This window comes from Danio rerio, chromosome 1, assembly GCF_052040795.2.
Source record: "Danio rerio strain M-AB ecotype USA chromosome 1, GRCz13ab, whole genome shotgun sequence".
Lineage (NCBI taxonomy): Eukaryota > Metazoa > Chordata > Actinopteri > Cypriniformes > Danionidae > Danio > Danio rerio.
This window is the reverse complement of record NC_141021.1, coordinates 35092756-35107901: the sequence shown is the minus strand read 5'-3', so window position 1 is coordinate 35107901 and position 15146 is coordinate 35092756. Positions and strand designations below refer to the sequence as shown.

At 47.3% G+C, this 15146-nt stretch overlaps 1 long non-coding RNA gene across 1 annotated transcript; it reads right to left on the bottom strand.

Annotated features, from left to right (window-relative positions):
- Positions 1 to 268: 268 nt before the first annotated feature.
- LOC147846895 (uncharacterized) lies at positions 269 to 5379 on the bottom strand. The gene is made up of 3 exons (XR_015476676.1): positions 5275 to 5379; positions 4872 to 5109; positions 269 to 3600 (listed from the first exon to the last, which is right to left on the bottom strand). It is a non-coding gene; the product is annotated as an uncharacterized LOC147846895 (long non-coding RNA).
- Positions 5380 to 15146: the final 9767 nt, after the last annotated feature.

Genomic DNA, 15146 nt, shown 5'->3' with positions numbered 1-15146 from the left:
TAAATGCAAGATTATTCAAGCAAATGTTCTTGCAGGCAAAAACACATTTATCTGCACATAGTAGTTGCGCATACGCTCACAGGTAATAATACATATGCACACATACACATTTGCATGGGGACATAAAAATAGGCTTTCATCTCATTTTAATGGCAAAATTATGCTGTAGCTATTTCACACAGCTGATGTCTTTAAGCCTCAGGTCACCAGTGGTGCAAAGCTGGAAAAAAAAAAAAAAAAAAACTTTATACTTTATGTAATTTTATTTCTCTCAGGGATCATTTTAATCCAAGTGTAAAACACATGTTCCATTTTGATGCTTACATCAAATTAAATTTACAAGAGAGATTTAATATACATACAATAGGAATCACATGATATGCAAGTTTAGTGTTTAGTGGAATGAGCTACCATTTGAGAAAATAAAATGTCGAAATACAGTCAAAATATGTTATCAGTTACATTTCATTTAAATAATCAAACAGATTGAGGGATTCTGCTTAAGGACCATTCACTATGAATCTGCATTTGGGGCCATTACCCCAGTCAGGGGCATTTAAGCCACGACTTGAGCCAAGCCTGCATTCATTCAGCATTCAACATCCCCTGTGGCCATCAAATTACCACTCTGGGAATTGCAGAAATTAGGTAAAGTCATAAAGAATTTTACCTCGCTAAGCAAACACTGCATAGTCCACATACTACCCAATGGGGGAGATACTTTGGCAGAGTGCATATGAGCTGGCCTTAACTGGGAAGCACTACATATGGATAAGATGCAGGTGGGAAACTCCCCATAACAGACTACACATGGTTGTACTCAGAGGGAACTATGCATAAGATGCACCGATAATAAAGCATATAGCAATTAATGAGTTTGGGGCCTTGGATCAACACACAGTGGTTCACTGGTTGGGGAACATACTGGATGAGTAAATAAGTGCAAGCATGTCTAGGTGACGAAGAATGGCACAGCAAGCACTGACATCAAGACTCTTTTCTTGAGATTACCTGGTGTTATCCAGCAACCAGGAGTAAACCAGCTATGGGTTTATGGGTTCTAGATGTTGCCAAGGCCACAGCTCTACAAATGTCTGCACCAGATGCTTTTGCTCAGGGGCAATAACACTCATTGAATGTGTTTTCACTCCCAGGGAGCATGGCTCCTCTTGCAACTGGTACATCATAGTGATGGCATTTCCTATCCAATAGGCCAACCTCTGTTTGGAAATGGCACTTCCCTTCTGCCACGCTCCAAAACAGATAAACAACTGCTCAAAACTCTTAATTTTCTTTGTGTGTGGTCCACATAGATGCCTCTTTATAGGCATCATAGGCAGCTGTTGTGTGTTCACTGCCTGGTCTTAAAATGGTAGTTGGAAGAGTAGGAACCATGAGCATAATGCATGCTCAGCAATGTCATGTCAAAATACAGTATGTAGCATACCAGAGAAAGAAATGTGCTCCTCATTGGAATCACCAGTCAGATCACCAAAAAGATGCTGTCGTGATGATAGTCTGTTCTGGGAACCAGGTCAGGGTGAACCAGTAAGACCTGCTCCCTCTCTTCCCTAACCTTGCACAGTGTCTGTGCGTGAAGGCTCACTACAGCAAAAAGCATACTTGTGAACGTCCCTGAGTGCCAGTCAAAGCACAAACAATAATATTATTTGAGGATGAGGAATCAGGTGGTCAGATTGATGTATTGTATTAGCAAAGTAAATGCCACAGATGTACAGGCAGTAGAGAAATTTGTTTGTAGGTCAATGACTACACCTCCAATAAACATCCACAGCAAATGACTAATATTAACAGGATAAATGTCCTTGCATGCAATAATCAGCTCCAACAGCAGCACCAAACGGCAGTGACTCAACTCTCAAGATTAACCATATTGGCGGATGACGTCAGTGCGATGTTAGAATAAAAGCCTCCTGTCAAATAAATCCTCAATGAGAAACTACATTGAGATCAGAAATGTGGTTATTCAGGTGAGTTAGGTGCTCCAGGATCATATGAGGGTAAGGGTGGCAGAACGACCATGTCATGTTCTTCAAACATGTTGTAATATAACAACAACAAGGAAGGATCCAACATGCAAGGTCTTTAATTTATGGAAGGTCTTTTAAGAGAAAATAAAATAAATGTTGTGCTGAATAGAAAAGCTGGAGAGGTCCAAATATCATAACAGTCCAGAAACAGCTAAAGGTCCTGAGATACACAAGAGTGTTCTGGCAAATCACTGAATAAGGCAGATTAATGGCCGTATGATTAACAGGTTTTAATTTAGAAACATGGAACACAGGACAGATTCTTCTCTATCTTAGATGATGTTTGAGGCAGACTGCCACCGGAAATTTACGAGCAAGCTTATTACAAATGGTATGCAGTGGAATATTCTTAGATGAAAGGCACCCTTTTTGACCAACGATGATGAACAACCACAGAAACAGGTGTTAAACAGCCTTAGCCTTGGTGAGCACACCCACTTAGAGAATGGTTTGTTTGGCCCTTTTCTAAGTGCGCCAACACCTCTGAACAAAGTTATGGGAGTAGGGCACCATAATTTTGGATTCCGGAATGGGAAAAAGAGGAGGCTGGTACCCCAAGCTACACTCAAACAGAAAAAAGTTGCGACTGACACTGGTAAAGAGTTGTGTGCATACTCAAACCATTTAAGCTGCTGGCTCCAGGAGGAGCGATTCTGGGAGACCAAAAGTCGCAAAGATCGTTTAAGATCTTGTTTGGCTTTCTCTGTTGGTCCATTACTCTGAGGATGAAGACCAGAAAAAAAAGACTAACATTGGTCCCTGATAAATAATAGAATTACCTGCAAAATCTAGAGACAATCTAAGGCCCTCTGTCAGGAGGCCATGACAAAAGCAAAAGACATGATCAATAACAGCAACTGCTGTCTCTCTGGCTAAAGGTAATTTGAGCAGTGGAATAAAATGAGTAGCCTTTGAAATGGTCAAAATGGCTGTATTGCCACAGGACACAAAATCTAGCGAGATGTAGGACCAGGGTCTCAAAGGTACTGACAGTGGCTAAATGAGCCCAGCAGAAGGACGATTGGAAGTCTTTGAAACAACACAAACAGAGCACGCCAAAACTAACTCACATATCCCGAGCCATAACTGTCCACCAAAATCACTATTTAACTAGAAAAAAAGTATGACTCAATCCTGGATGCCAAGCAACTTTGGAAGAGTGTCCCAGAAAAACAAAAACACGCTCGGAAAAATAGACAAGATAGACAAAAAGACAAGATAACACATCAGCTATGATGTTCTTAAAAACCTGGTTGATTGGAGATGGTAAAGTTGAACTGTCTGAAAAACAAAGCACACTGAGCCTGAGCCTGTTTGGTGATTTTGATGTATTCAAGATTCTTATGATCAGTTCAAACAGTAAAGGGAACTCCAGAACACTCCAGCCAATGACGCTACTCCTCTAATGCAAGTTTAACAGCCAGCAACTCCCAATTACCAATGTTGTATTTACATTAAGCAGAGGATAATTGATGGGAAATACAGGCAAGGATGCATCTTGCAATCTGGTGAGGAATGCTGGGACAGGATATCTCCAACCCCCCCACCTCTGATGTATCAATCTCCACCACAAACTGTCAAGAAGGATCAGGGGCCACCAAAATTGGGGCTGAAACAAAGCAACCCTTTACTTTAGTGAACATCGTTTGAGCTGTGTTGAACAGTGTTTTGGAGGAGACTAAGGCAATGAGAGGCATGGAGACCTGGCTGAAATTGAAAGTACCTCACCAGTAAAAACTGGTAAAGCCCAGAAACCTTTGCAGAGCTTTGCAGGAATCTGGAGTTGGCTAATTCACCAAAGCTTGAATCTTCTCTGAATACATGTGCACTCCCTCGACTGACACATGGTGCCTCAGAAAGGAAACGTGTTTTGCTTGTGGAAAATGCATTTCTCCGCCTTGACATAAAGCCCATTTTTTAACAGCCTCTTCAGAGAATGAAAAAATATCAGAATGTCACATATGTAGACATACATGGACTGATCTGTCATGTTTCTCAACACATAATTAATGAGTGCTTGGAAGACTACGGAAGCGTTTGAAAGTACAAAGGATAGAACGCAATATTCAAAGTGCCCTATGAGTGTATTAAAGACAGTCTTTCATTCATCGCCCTCTCTTATGCAAACCAAATTGTAAGCGTTGCAAAGATTTAAATTCGGGAAAAAGGTGCCCCCTGCAGACATTCATAAGCTTAAGACATCTGTGGCAAAGGATATGCATTCATTACCGTATTGTAATTCAACCCTTGATAAATGATGCATGCGCAGAGGGACCCATGCTGCTTTTTCTCAAAAAAAAAAAAAAATAAAACATCCCCTGCTGGCAAAAAAGAGGGACTAATGATCTTAGCCTATGGAGAATTAGAAATCCTTGCTTTACCTAATATGAGGTTTGTGCAGGACCAACCAAGAATGCCCAAGGACCAGTGGTGTATTGGTTTTTTGAAAAATGAAATTAGTAATTGCCTGAAGTGTTCAACCTTATGGGACCAGTAGTGTGAGTGATAGATGGCAGAGAGCACCCACAGAGGACGTGAACAAGAGTGTGACAGTTCTGAGTCTCAGAACCTCAACACAAAATATTTGGAAGCAGGGTAGCAGCAACAGGATTTTTAAGGAAGTTGATTTTACCCAACAGTAACCGCTTACCTACAGATGGGTGCTGACTTTTACTGGGCAGGATGCCACAAAGTGCCCCACCCCTCTGCAGTATAGGCAAAGACCCTCAGACCACTGGCATTGCTTCTCCTTTAATAAGAGGGACGAGACCTACCTATCTCTATTATTTCTGGGAGGAGACTATCCTCGAATGACAGCACCGAATGACCAAATGACAGCACCCACCAGTTGCATGTCTCCCTTTGGAAGATTCTGGAGTCCATAAAGCTTGCTAAATCTAAACAGCAAGCAACTCGAAGGAATAATCTGCCTTAGTGTGATTGGCCTTTCTTTGAGGCTGCATGGTTTAAAGCCTTTAGCTTCTCCGAAAAGGAGTTGAACGGGGCACAACCGGAAAGTTTCTGTTTCCACATGGGGGTTGTCCACTGACAGGTTTACCTGAAAGAAGGGTGATAACAAAAGCTACCTTAGTTTGCTCTGTAGGAAAATACATTGGTTGTAAGGTCATGTAAATGGAACATTTTGCCAAAAAGGAAGAACACAACTGGGCTTCTCCTGAGTAGAATTTCAGTGGAGGAAGACTGGTTTAGACTGGTGACTCACCACCTCCGGTGCTGGGAGTGTTGGTGGATAGGACATGTCCTCCCCTGTGAATAACCTGATTAGTGGCTGCCTTTAATTCCTCCTGTTGATCTGTGCGCTGCTGTGAGAAAAAAAAGCCTGTGAGTTGTGTAATAATAAGTCAGTTCATTCTGTCATGTTCTCTGAAATAATAGAGCAACAAGGAAGGATCCAATATGTGTGGTCTTTTATTGAGAGATGGTAAAAAAATAAAATAAAATAAACAGAGAAAAAAAATTGTTGCAGTAGTCCAGAAACGTTCGAGTTTACAGAAGTAACCCTTCGTCCCCCGGAGAGGGGAACGGAAGTGCTATAAGTGGATTTGATGTTAAAATCCACATGTGGGAGGATTCGGTTGAGAACCCGCTTGTCTGAAAGAGTATTGAACGGGCCAATGAAAGCAATGAATTGGCAGCGTAAGCTTGCGCAGGTGCGCTGCATTGCCAATTAACTGAGCATATAAGCACACCTGGCGCCAGCAAACCCCATCCTTTTTAAGCTGAAGAGACTTTTAAACAGCTAAGGGACAGTCATTATGGCGACGGAGTATAGCACTTCCGTTCCCCTCCTCAAGGAACGAAGGGTTACTTCTGTAATCTCGAACGTTCCCCTTCGGTTGGGGAACTCCAGTGCTATAAGTGGATTTGATGTTAAAATCCACATATGGGAGCCATTGAAAACGCCATAATGACTGCACCTTACCAATGCCTCCGATGAAAGGGCAGTCAGGCAAGCGTGACGTACCCAAATCATGTAAGGCGCGGTCCTCCAACGTGCCCTTGGCCCTAACTTATCCCCACTTCAAGCGTAACGGAAAAGGTATATTTTTTGGGAGTTGCTAGCGTCTAGATAATTCTAGGAATACAACAGTACGTTGGAAAGCGTGCAATCCCAGTAGAGAGGACGCTGCGGAGACAATCCGCACCCAATGGGGAGACAAAATGGAATTACATATGGACTAACCCTAAGGAGGGAGAATGCGCATAAGAAGGTGGTTAGCGGATAGGAAAGACACAGGTCCACCCAGGGGGGGACTTAATCGTGGCGGAATAAGCATATGGGATCGCCAGAGGGGATCACACATAGCCGGCACCTATACCCAAAAACGCGGGCTGACCAGCGGGCAGACCTAACGTAGTAGGCCAGCAAGTGACTCCTCCGCTGAGTCAGTGCTGGGGGCCTCGGAGGAATCTGCAGGGCTCACCTAACAGGGAACTTTACTGACAGACAGGAAGGTGCATATCTCTCCGTGTTAGGGAAAAAGGCACCGCAAGCGTGTTACAACACCCCACCGAATTGTTTCCTCAATCACCAAGGGTTACCTAATACCCTTGAGAAAACCGGCTCCACTCGCAGATTGTAAAACCTTGCAAATGTGTTGGGTGTAGCCCAGCCCGCAGCTCTACAAATGTCTGTTAAAGAGGCGCCGCCTGCATGCGCCCAAGAAGATGCAACGCTCCGAGTGGAGTGCGCACTCACTCCCGGGGGACGCGGCTGACCTCTGCTCAAATAAGCACATGAAATGGCCTCCACAATCCAGTGGGATAATCTTTGTTTGGACACAGCACTTCCCTGCTGCCGTCCACCATAACAGACAAAGAGCTGCTCAGAGAATCTAATGTACTGAGTACTGTCCACATAAATGCACAGGGCGCGAACTGGACAGAGTAAGGAAAGGGCTGGGTCTGCCTCCTCCGGGGGCATCGCTTGCAGGGTTACTACCTGATCTCTAAAGGGAGTGGTAGGAACCTTGGGCACATAACCCAGGCGGGGTCTCAGGATAACGTGAGAAAAATCCATCCCGAATTCCAGGCACGAGTCACTGAGCGAAAATGCCTCCAGGTCCCCGACCCTCTAAATGGAGGCCAACGCGACCAGCAGAGCTGTCTTCAAGGACAGAAATCTTAAGGATACTGAATCAAGTGGATCAAAGGGATCTGAACGCAGGCTCGTGAGGACGAGGGCGAGATCCCAAGAGGGCATGAGAGGGGGATGAGTTGGATTAATTCGCCTAGCACCTCTGAGGAACCAGATGATGAGGTTATGCTTTCCCACGGTGCCGCCAGCCATCGCGTCGTGGTGAGCGGAGATGGCGGCAACATAAACCTTGAGAGTGGAGGGCGACAGCCTGCTATCCAGCTTCTCTTGAAGGAAAGAGAGCACAACACTGATCTGGCAAGTTCGGGGGTCTTCTCTGCGAGAGAATAGACTCTACTTCAGGGCGTAGGCGCGCCTCGTGGAGGGGGCTCTAGCCTGAGTGATGGTATCAACCACCGCAGACGGCAGGTTACCTAAGTCTTCCTCGCGAGGGTACCAGATGGTGCCCTGTCCCTGAGAAAGTGGGTCCTCTCTCAAAGGGATCTGCCAGGGGAAGGCCGTCGCGAGGAGGAAGAGCTCTGATATCCAGGTCCGGTTGGGCCAGAGGGGCGCAACTAGCAGAACCTGCCCCTCGTCCTCCCTGACCTTGCACAGTAGCTGCGCGATTAGGCTCACTGGGGGAAACGCATACTTGCGTGTGCCCCAAGGCCAGCTGTGGGCCAGTGCATCCTAGGCCGAGAGTGCCCTCGGTCAGGGAATAGAACAACTGGCAATGAGCGTTCTAGGAGGAGACAAACATCGATCTCGGCCTCCTTGAATCGCGCCCACATCAGCTGAACAGACTAGGGGTGGAGTCTCCATTCTCCAGAGTGAATCTGCTGCCGTGAGAGTGCATCGGCTGCATGGTTGAGCATACCTGGGATCTGAGTGGCGCGCAGCGATTTCAGCCGCAGGTGACTCCAGAGGAGCAGACGGCGGGCGAGCTGAGACATGCGGCGAGAGCGCATACCCCCCATGCGGTTGATATATGCTGCCGCCGCCGTACTGTCCGTCCTGACCAGCACGTGTTGCTGCTCCAACACCGGAGAAAAACGGTGGAGAGCAAGGAACACTGCCAACAGCTCTAGGCGATTAATATGCCAATGCAGCTGGGCACCTTTCCACAAGCCCGCAGCTGCATGCCCGCAACACACGGCTCCCCAGCCCGTGTTGGAAGCATCTGTTGAGACAACAACATGACTGGACACCTGTCCCAGAGGCACAATGGCCTGCAGGAACGAGGGGTTGTTCCAGGGGCTGAGGGTGCGGCGACACACTGCAGTAACAGAGACTCGGTGTGCGCCCGCATGCCATGCGCATCTTGGAACTCGATCTAGAAGCCAGTGCTGAAGTGGTCTCATATGGAGCAGTCCAAGTGGTGTGACAGCCACAGCGGATGCCATATGCCCCTGGAGCCTCTGAAAGTATTTCAGTGGGACCACTACTTTGCTGTCGAGCTCCCTCAGACAGTTCAGCAACAGGCAAGCACGCTCTCCGGAGAGGCGCGCTACCATGGTGACCGAGTCCAGCTCCCGAGAAAAGTGATCCTCTGCACAGGGGCGAGTTTGCTCTTTTCCCAGTTGACCTGCAACCCCAATAGGCAAAGATGCCGGAGCACCTCGTCTCTGTGCATAGTCAATTGCTCCCGTGAGTGTGCTAAAATCAGCCAGCATCGAGATAACTGAGTATGCGGATGCCCGCGACCCGAAGAGGCGCTAAGGCACCCTCCGTGAGTTTTGAAGACCCGCGGAGACAGAGAGAGCCCGAAGGGGAGGACCTTGTATTGCCATGCTCGACCTTTGAACGCAAACCGCAGAAACTGACGGTGGCGCGGTGGAATGGAGACATGAAAATACGCATCCTTCAGGTCTACAGCTGCAAACTAATCCTGAGGACGAACGCATCGGAGGATGCGCTTCTGCGTGAGCATTCTGAACGACAGCTTGCGAAGGCAGCGGTTCAAAACGCGCAGATCTAGGATTGGCCGTGACCCATCGCTCTTTTTGGGTACGATGAAGTACGGGCTGTAAAACCCGCTCTCCATCTCGGCAGGAGGAACTGGCTCGATTGCACCCTTCGCCAGGAGGGCAGCAATCTCCTCTCGCAAGACAGGGGCGGACAGGGGATTGACCCTGGTGAAATACACGCCCATGAACTTGGGAGGCCGTTTCGAGAACTGAAGCTCGTAGCCGAGTCTGATCGTGCATATGAGCCACCACGAGGGGCTGGCCCGTGGTAACCAGGCAGGCAGAGCCCTCACTAATGGCATTATTGCAGCAATCGCTGACGTACCAGCGGAGGGGCAGCGAGGAGCGGGTGTGCTGATCCGGGGAGCGCAAGGGTCCCACAAAAGAGCTGGAGGAGAGCGATTCGCTCTGGCTCCGCACCCTGACTCCGGAAAGCGGGCTTGGGGGCTGGGAGAAGGGAGAGCGTCCCCCCCAGCGCCCGTGAGCCGCTGGCGGAGCATGTAGACCCTGCGAGCTGAGAGGCGGCGCGTTCCAGACTGGCAGGGCTTCCAGCGCTCGTGAGCCACTGGCGGAGAGCACCGAACCTGCGAGCTAGAGAGCAGTGTCTCAGACTGGCAGATTTCGGGCTGTCACATCCGGGGAAGTGGAGAAGTGCCCTTTCATTTCATGGCAGTAAAAGGTGCCGTTGGAAATGGGGCCCCGCCCTCCAGCGGGGAAAGAGCAAGTTCCCTCTTCTCCAGATGACCTGTTCCAGGGACGCTTCGCGGTCCATTGCCGGACTTAGCGGCGTTCTGGGCAGGGGGGGCTGCCTGCTTCCGAGGTGCTCGACGTGCTCGCCTCGCCAGAGGCGTGTGCAGGGGCGGTGCAACTCTCGTAGGCGGGCGCCTTCGGCGAGGAGCAGGTATGGATGGCACGGCGGGCGGAGCGGGCTTACGGACCCACCGATAAGACATCACCCATCAGACTGCTCTCTTACTGCCTAAAATTCCTGGGTGAATTCGCAGACAGTGTCGCCGACCAGCTTGGGATATGGGCGAGTCAAGAAAGCGGACTTTGTCGACTGTTGGGATAAATTGCAGACCGTCTGTGTGTTTCCTCAGTAAGCTGGAGCTCCAGGAAGGCAACAACAACTGAGAGATGTGAATCCAACAGTTTATTGCTCTCTTCTAAAGAAGTCTGGGGTATTCCCAGCTTTTATACATCATACTCAGGGTTACATGGGCTATGAATACGTGCAAATATTCAGCTCAGTTAGGCAGAACAATTTTATTCAGTGCTCAAGAATGTCAAGGCGCAACGTCAAGGCGTCTAGTACAGGGACAACTTACAATAAGATAAGACACAGTTACAAAACAGAATATTTGGAGAGTGACTACATGGATATTTCTTTCAATCCCCTCTTCCAGGCTCTGTTTTTTACAAGAGCCTGGATCATACCATATTCTCATAAACCCTAATTGTTAAATGGTTACCCTCAGTTCCATTCATAGCTAAATGTTCATACCCTTTACCTAAGGCATTAACCATCCTATACATTCGTGCCATAAAACATCTCAGAAGACATGGACCAAAAATACATACACATAAGAAAATAATAAGTACCGGTACTACCATTGAGACATATGGAGCCAATGATCCAAACAGGCTTTCTAAAAATCCCCATCCCCAATTATAATTTCTTTCCTTCATCTCATCCTCGTACACCTGTGATGATATCCTTTTCATCTCCCTTACAGCTTGTCCTACTCTTCCAAGATCCTCATCATCCGCGGGAACGTAAGTGCAGCATTGGCTCTCTCCGACCAGGGAGCAGACCCCGCCCCTTTCCGCAAAGAGCATGTCCAGAGCCAGTCTGTTTTGCATAGTCATTAGTCTCAGAGCTCTCATCTCCTCTCTTAGTCCAGAAATGGCATCCGTGGTACTGTTAATAAAAGAGGTCAGTCTATAATGCATAATCTCTTGCTGTTTTAAGGCATCTGCCACGCCAAAACTGGGAATCATAGCCTCCCAGAATCTAGTCCAGTGTGATCTCATACAGTGTTCGTCGGGTACGTCGTCCTGGGGAACTGACCTCCGTTCCCTTTTGGATTGTCTGGCAAGATGCATGACAGTGATCATGTGTTGTAATTGGATCACAGTACAAAGACCAGTCCAATTGGTGGGGTAAGTGTTGAAGATGGTTTCTCCCCCACAATACCAGTACCAGTCATCGGCCAGGACCGCATCCTGTCTCGGCCAAGTGGGGACACAAGTTAACAGTCTTTAGCTCTTAAGGTGGATACATTACCTCCATTTGTCCCATTAAAGCAAAAAGAAAAAGTGAAACCCTGGGGTTTCGTCAACAAAATATTCAAACCCATAGTTCTAGGTGTAGGTATTACAACAGAATGATTCTTTCTGCTAGTTGATCTGCAAAGGGGCTCCCATGTTTTCTTGTTGGAAACACATGTGGGGCGCCACTCATAAATATCTCCCAAAGCATTTGTACAAAAAGCAAGTTTAGTACATGTAAAAGGCAAAGGTTTCAAGGATATAGTCACAGCAGAGGAGAACACTTCTTGGCAGACAACACATGACTTATTAGTTGTCTGTTGTGCAGTCCAGTTAGCATACTGCCAGAATAAGTTGTGTACTTCAGTGTGGGCCTGTGTCAGTCCCAGTAGGGTTATCAGTAGAAGTAGTCTGCAAAACAAAAACTATTAATATCATATCATAGACATTTACTTCAATGGTTTCACTCTGGTGCCATGGATCCACTGTGGAAAAAGATCAGTTAATACAGCAGTGCGTGTAACAGCCAGAACCTCAGCTGGCCCTTCGTATTTGGGGTCAGTTAAATCTTTCTGGGGTTTTATATCTTTTATTAGCACCTTGTCCCCTATCTGGAAAGGGTGTGCTGCCTCAAGTGGAATTTCAGGGTGTTTCTTTGTTACCCTTTCCCAATACTGATTAAGTTTCTGAATTAGGGCCGCTGAGAATTCTGACATGTGGTTAGAAAGCTCAATACCCACTCCCATAATTCCCCCTTGCCATGGGATAGGGAAAGGTCTTCCCATGACCACCTCATATGGTGATAAAGAATCCAAATTTGCTTGTGGTGTCATTCTCAAATCTGCTAGTACTATTTGTAAAATTTTTACCCAATCTTTATGACCGTGTTGTCTTAAGGCCTTCTTTATCTTTCCTTTCAAGGTTCTGTTAGTTCGCTCCACAAATCCAGATGATTGTGGATGATAGGGTATGTGGAAACACCAATTTATATTTAATTCAGTTGCCAAATGTTGCGTTACCTTTGATGTAAAAGGTGTTCCTTTATCTGAATCGATCTTTGATGCTGAGCCTTTAAGAGACTTCAGAATTAATTTCTTTACCTCTTTTGGTATGTTAATATTTTGTTTTTCATTCCACACACTCATCATCTTTATCCAGATTTCATAACCCTTTCTCATATAATCATGGTCCCATTCGGGATCTCCTTCACTTTCATAAATTAATTTGTGAGCCCGTTTTAGCACATGGGGGTCAAATGACCCATCTCTAGGGTAGGGACGCATCGCTTGTGCCTCAGTCCACCCTGCTAGATTATCTAACCATGGATTAGTGTAATATCCCCACCCACATCGATACATCCAATCTTTAGGGCCTTCCCCTATCTCAGGCTTGGGGTATGAACCACCCATGTTAGTAAATACTTACTAGAAAACACACAGAATGATCGGTTTACTTTTGTATAGCGCGCTCTTCTTGGCTTTTCAGGGAAAATCCCAGCCAAGGATTACTCAGTTCAGTAATGAAGCTTATCAGGCAGTCAAAACCAAATTCATGTCTTGCCAGCTTCCTGAACACTCAGTTCAGTGATGAAACTAATCAGGTAGTCAAAGCCAAATTCATGTCTTACCTGATCAGCTTCATCATGTCTGGGGTCACCAAGTTGTTGGGATAAATTGCAGACCGTCTGTGTGTTTCCTCAGTAAGCTGGAGCTCCAGGAAGGCAACAACAACTGAGAGATGTGAATCCAACAGTTTATTGCTCTCTTCTAAAGAAGTCTGGGGTATTCCCAGCTTTTATACATCATACTCAGGGTTACATGGGCTATGAATACGTGCAAATATTCAGCTCAGTTAGGCAGAACAATTTTATCCAGTGCTCTAGAATGTCAAGACGCAACGTCAAGGCGTCTAGTACAGGGACAACTTACAATAAGATAAGACACAGTTACAAAACAGAATATTTGGAGAGTGACTACATGGATATTTCTTTCATCGACTTTGCGCTTATCAGCCAAGTTTTAGTCAGGGGTGGCGCTCCTGGACCACTAGTGTGGACATCGTCCTCCCCAAAGCACACGCAGCAGACTAAGTAGTCCGAAGAGCTTAGTCGGCTGCGGTGCAAAGCTCATAAGCCTGGATTGGACCCACCCTCATGCAGCTCGGCCAGCGCCTGCGCTTGGTAGCGCTGGTAGGTGGCTATCGCATGCAAGGCGGAAGCAGCCTCTGCAGCTTTGTAAGCTCTAGCTCCGAGGGAGCAGAAAACTTTGGATGGGAGACGAGGCGGAACCCGCCAAGAAGAGGCGCCGCGCGGACTAACCGCCATCGCACACTCAACCTGAGGAATCGACACATACCCCTGGCCGCTCCACCATTAAGAGTGGTGAGGGTGGAGGGACACGCAGCACAAGCAGAAAAAAGTGCCCTTCAAGTCCGCGTGAGCCTACTGTGCACCTCCGGAAAGAAGGGAACGCCCCTCTAGTCGGTCCTCGACTAGGTCCTCATCGGTCCTCGGTCTCGAAGCAGCCCAGAAAAGCAAGGCTAACATGTCCGTTTCAGGATCCATTTTGACATCGCTCACATGCCCGAAGGGGGCGAACGGGTCTGGATCATCATCGGACAATGAAAGCCCACCCTCCGATGCCGCGGTGGATGTCTGGTCTCAGGTGTCATCGAGCGTAAGGGCTACCATCTGTTAGACGGATCGCTTCCCCAGCCCGAAGCTTAGATGGAGCGCTTGGAGGAGCGAGAGGTCCGCGGGCCCGTGGGCTACGAATTATCTCTCGTTGAACCCTCAGATCTGCCCGAGTGTCCGCTGCAAAGCAGGGGACAACTGGGGTGGTTTGCCCTTTTGCAAAGGCTAGCCGCGATCTTTACTGCGCAACAGTCATAGCATCGCAATGATGACACGAACTGCCCGCGAGCAGCGCATTAACATGCTGGAGCATGTAATGCAGTGCCCGTGCCCATCATCCGAGGACAGAAACCCACAGCATCCAGAAACGCACAGTCGGAGCGCCATCCTGAAAAGAACGTGCTGCACAACTGTGTTGCTCTTTTAGGAAAACTTGCAACAATACGCACCGCTCTGGAGGACCGGACCCAAAGGGACGCCAGGCAAGGGAGAAACCCAGCTAGACCGTCTGTCGCTGCGTGGACTCGCTCTGGACCGGGAGACACTCGTTCACTCGATGTCGCTGAAGCTCAGCAAGAGGAACCCTCATGAACTTGATCAGAAAAGTCTCTGAAGCAGCGAAAAGGATGGCGTTTGCTGGCGCCAGGTGTGCTTATATGCTCAGTTAATTGGCAATGCAGCGCACCTGCGCAAGCTTACGCTGCCAATTCATTGCTTTCATTGGCCCGTTCAATACTCTTTCAGACAAGCGGCTTCTGAACCGAATTATCCCATACGTGGATTTTAACATCAAATCCACTTATAGCACTGGAGTTCCACAACCGAAGGGGAACAGTGAGATTGTATTTATTAGATATAATGGAAATTAAGATTTTAGTCAGTGAAAGTCAATGAATTCTTGAAACCTGCGCATCTCTTTCTCCATTCAAAAACTGCACAAATTGTCTGCAGAGTGGGTCATATCTGATTGGCTGAAAGGTACAAGTTGCCTGCTCCTGCCAGGACAGTCTAAAAAAACATACACACATGTATCCAGGGGGAGTCATACATGAAAGAGGATTTGCACATTCCCATTCAGGATGAACTCACAAGTTTTTTAAATTTAAAACTTTTTGTACACTCTTATA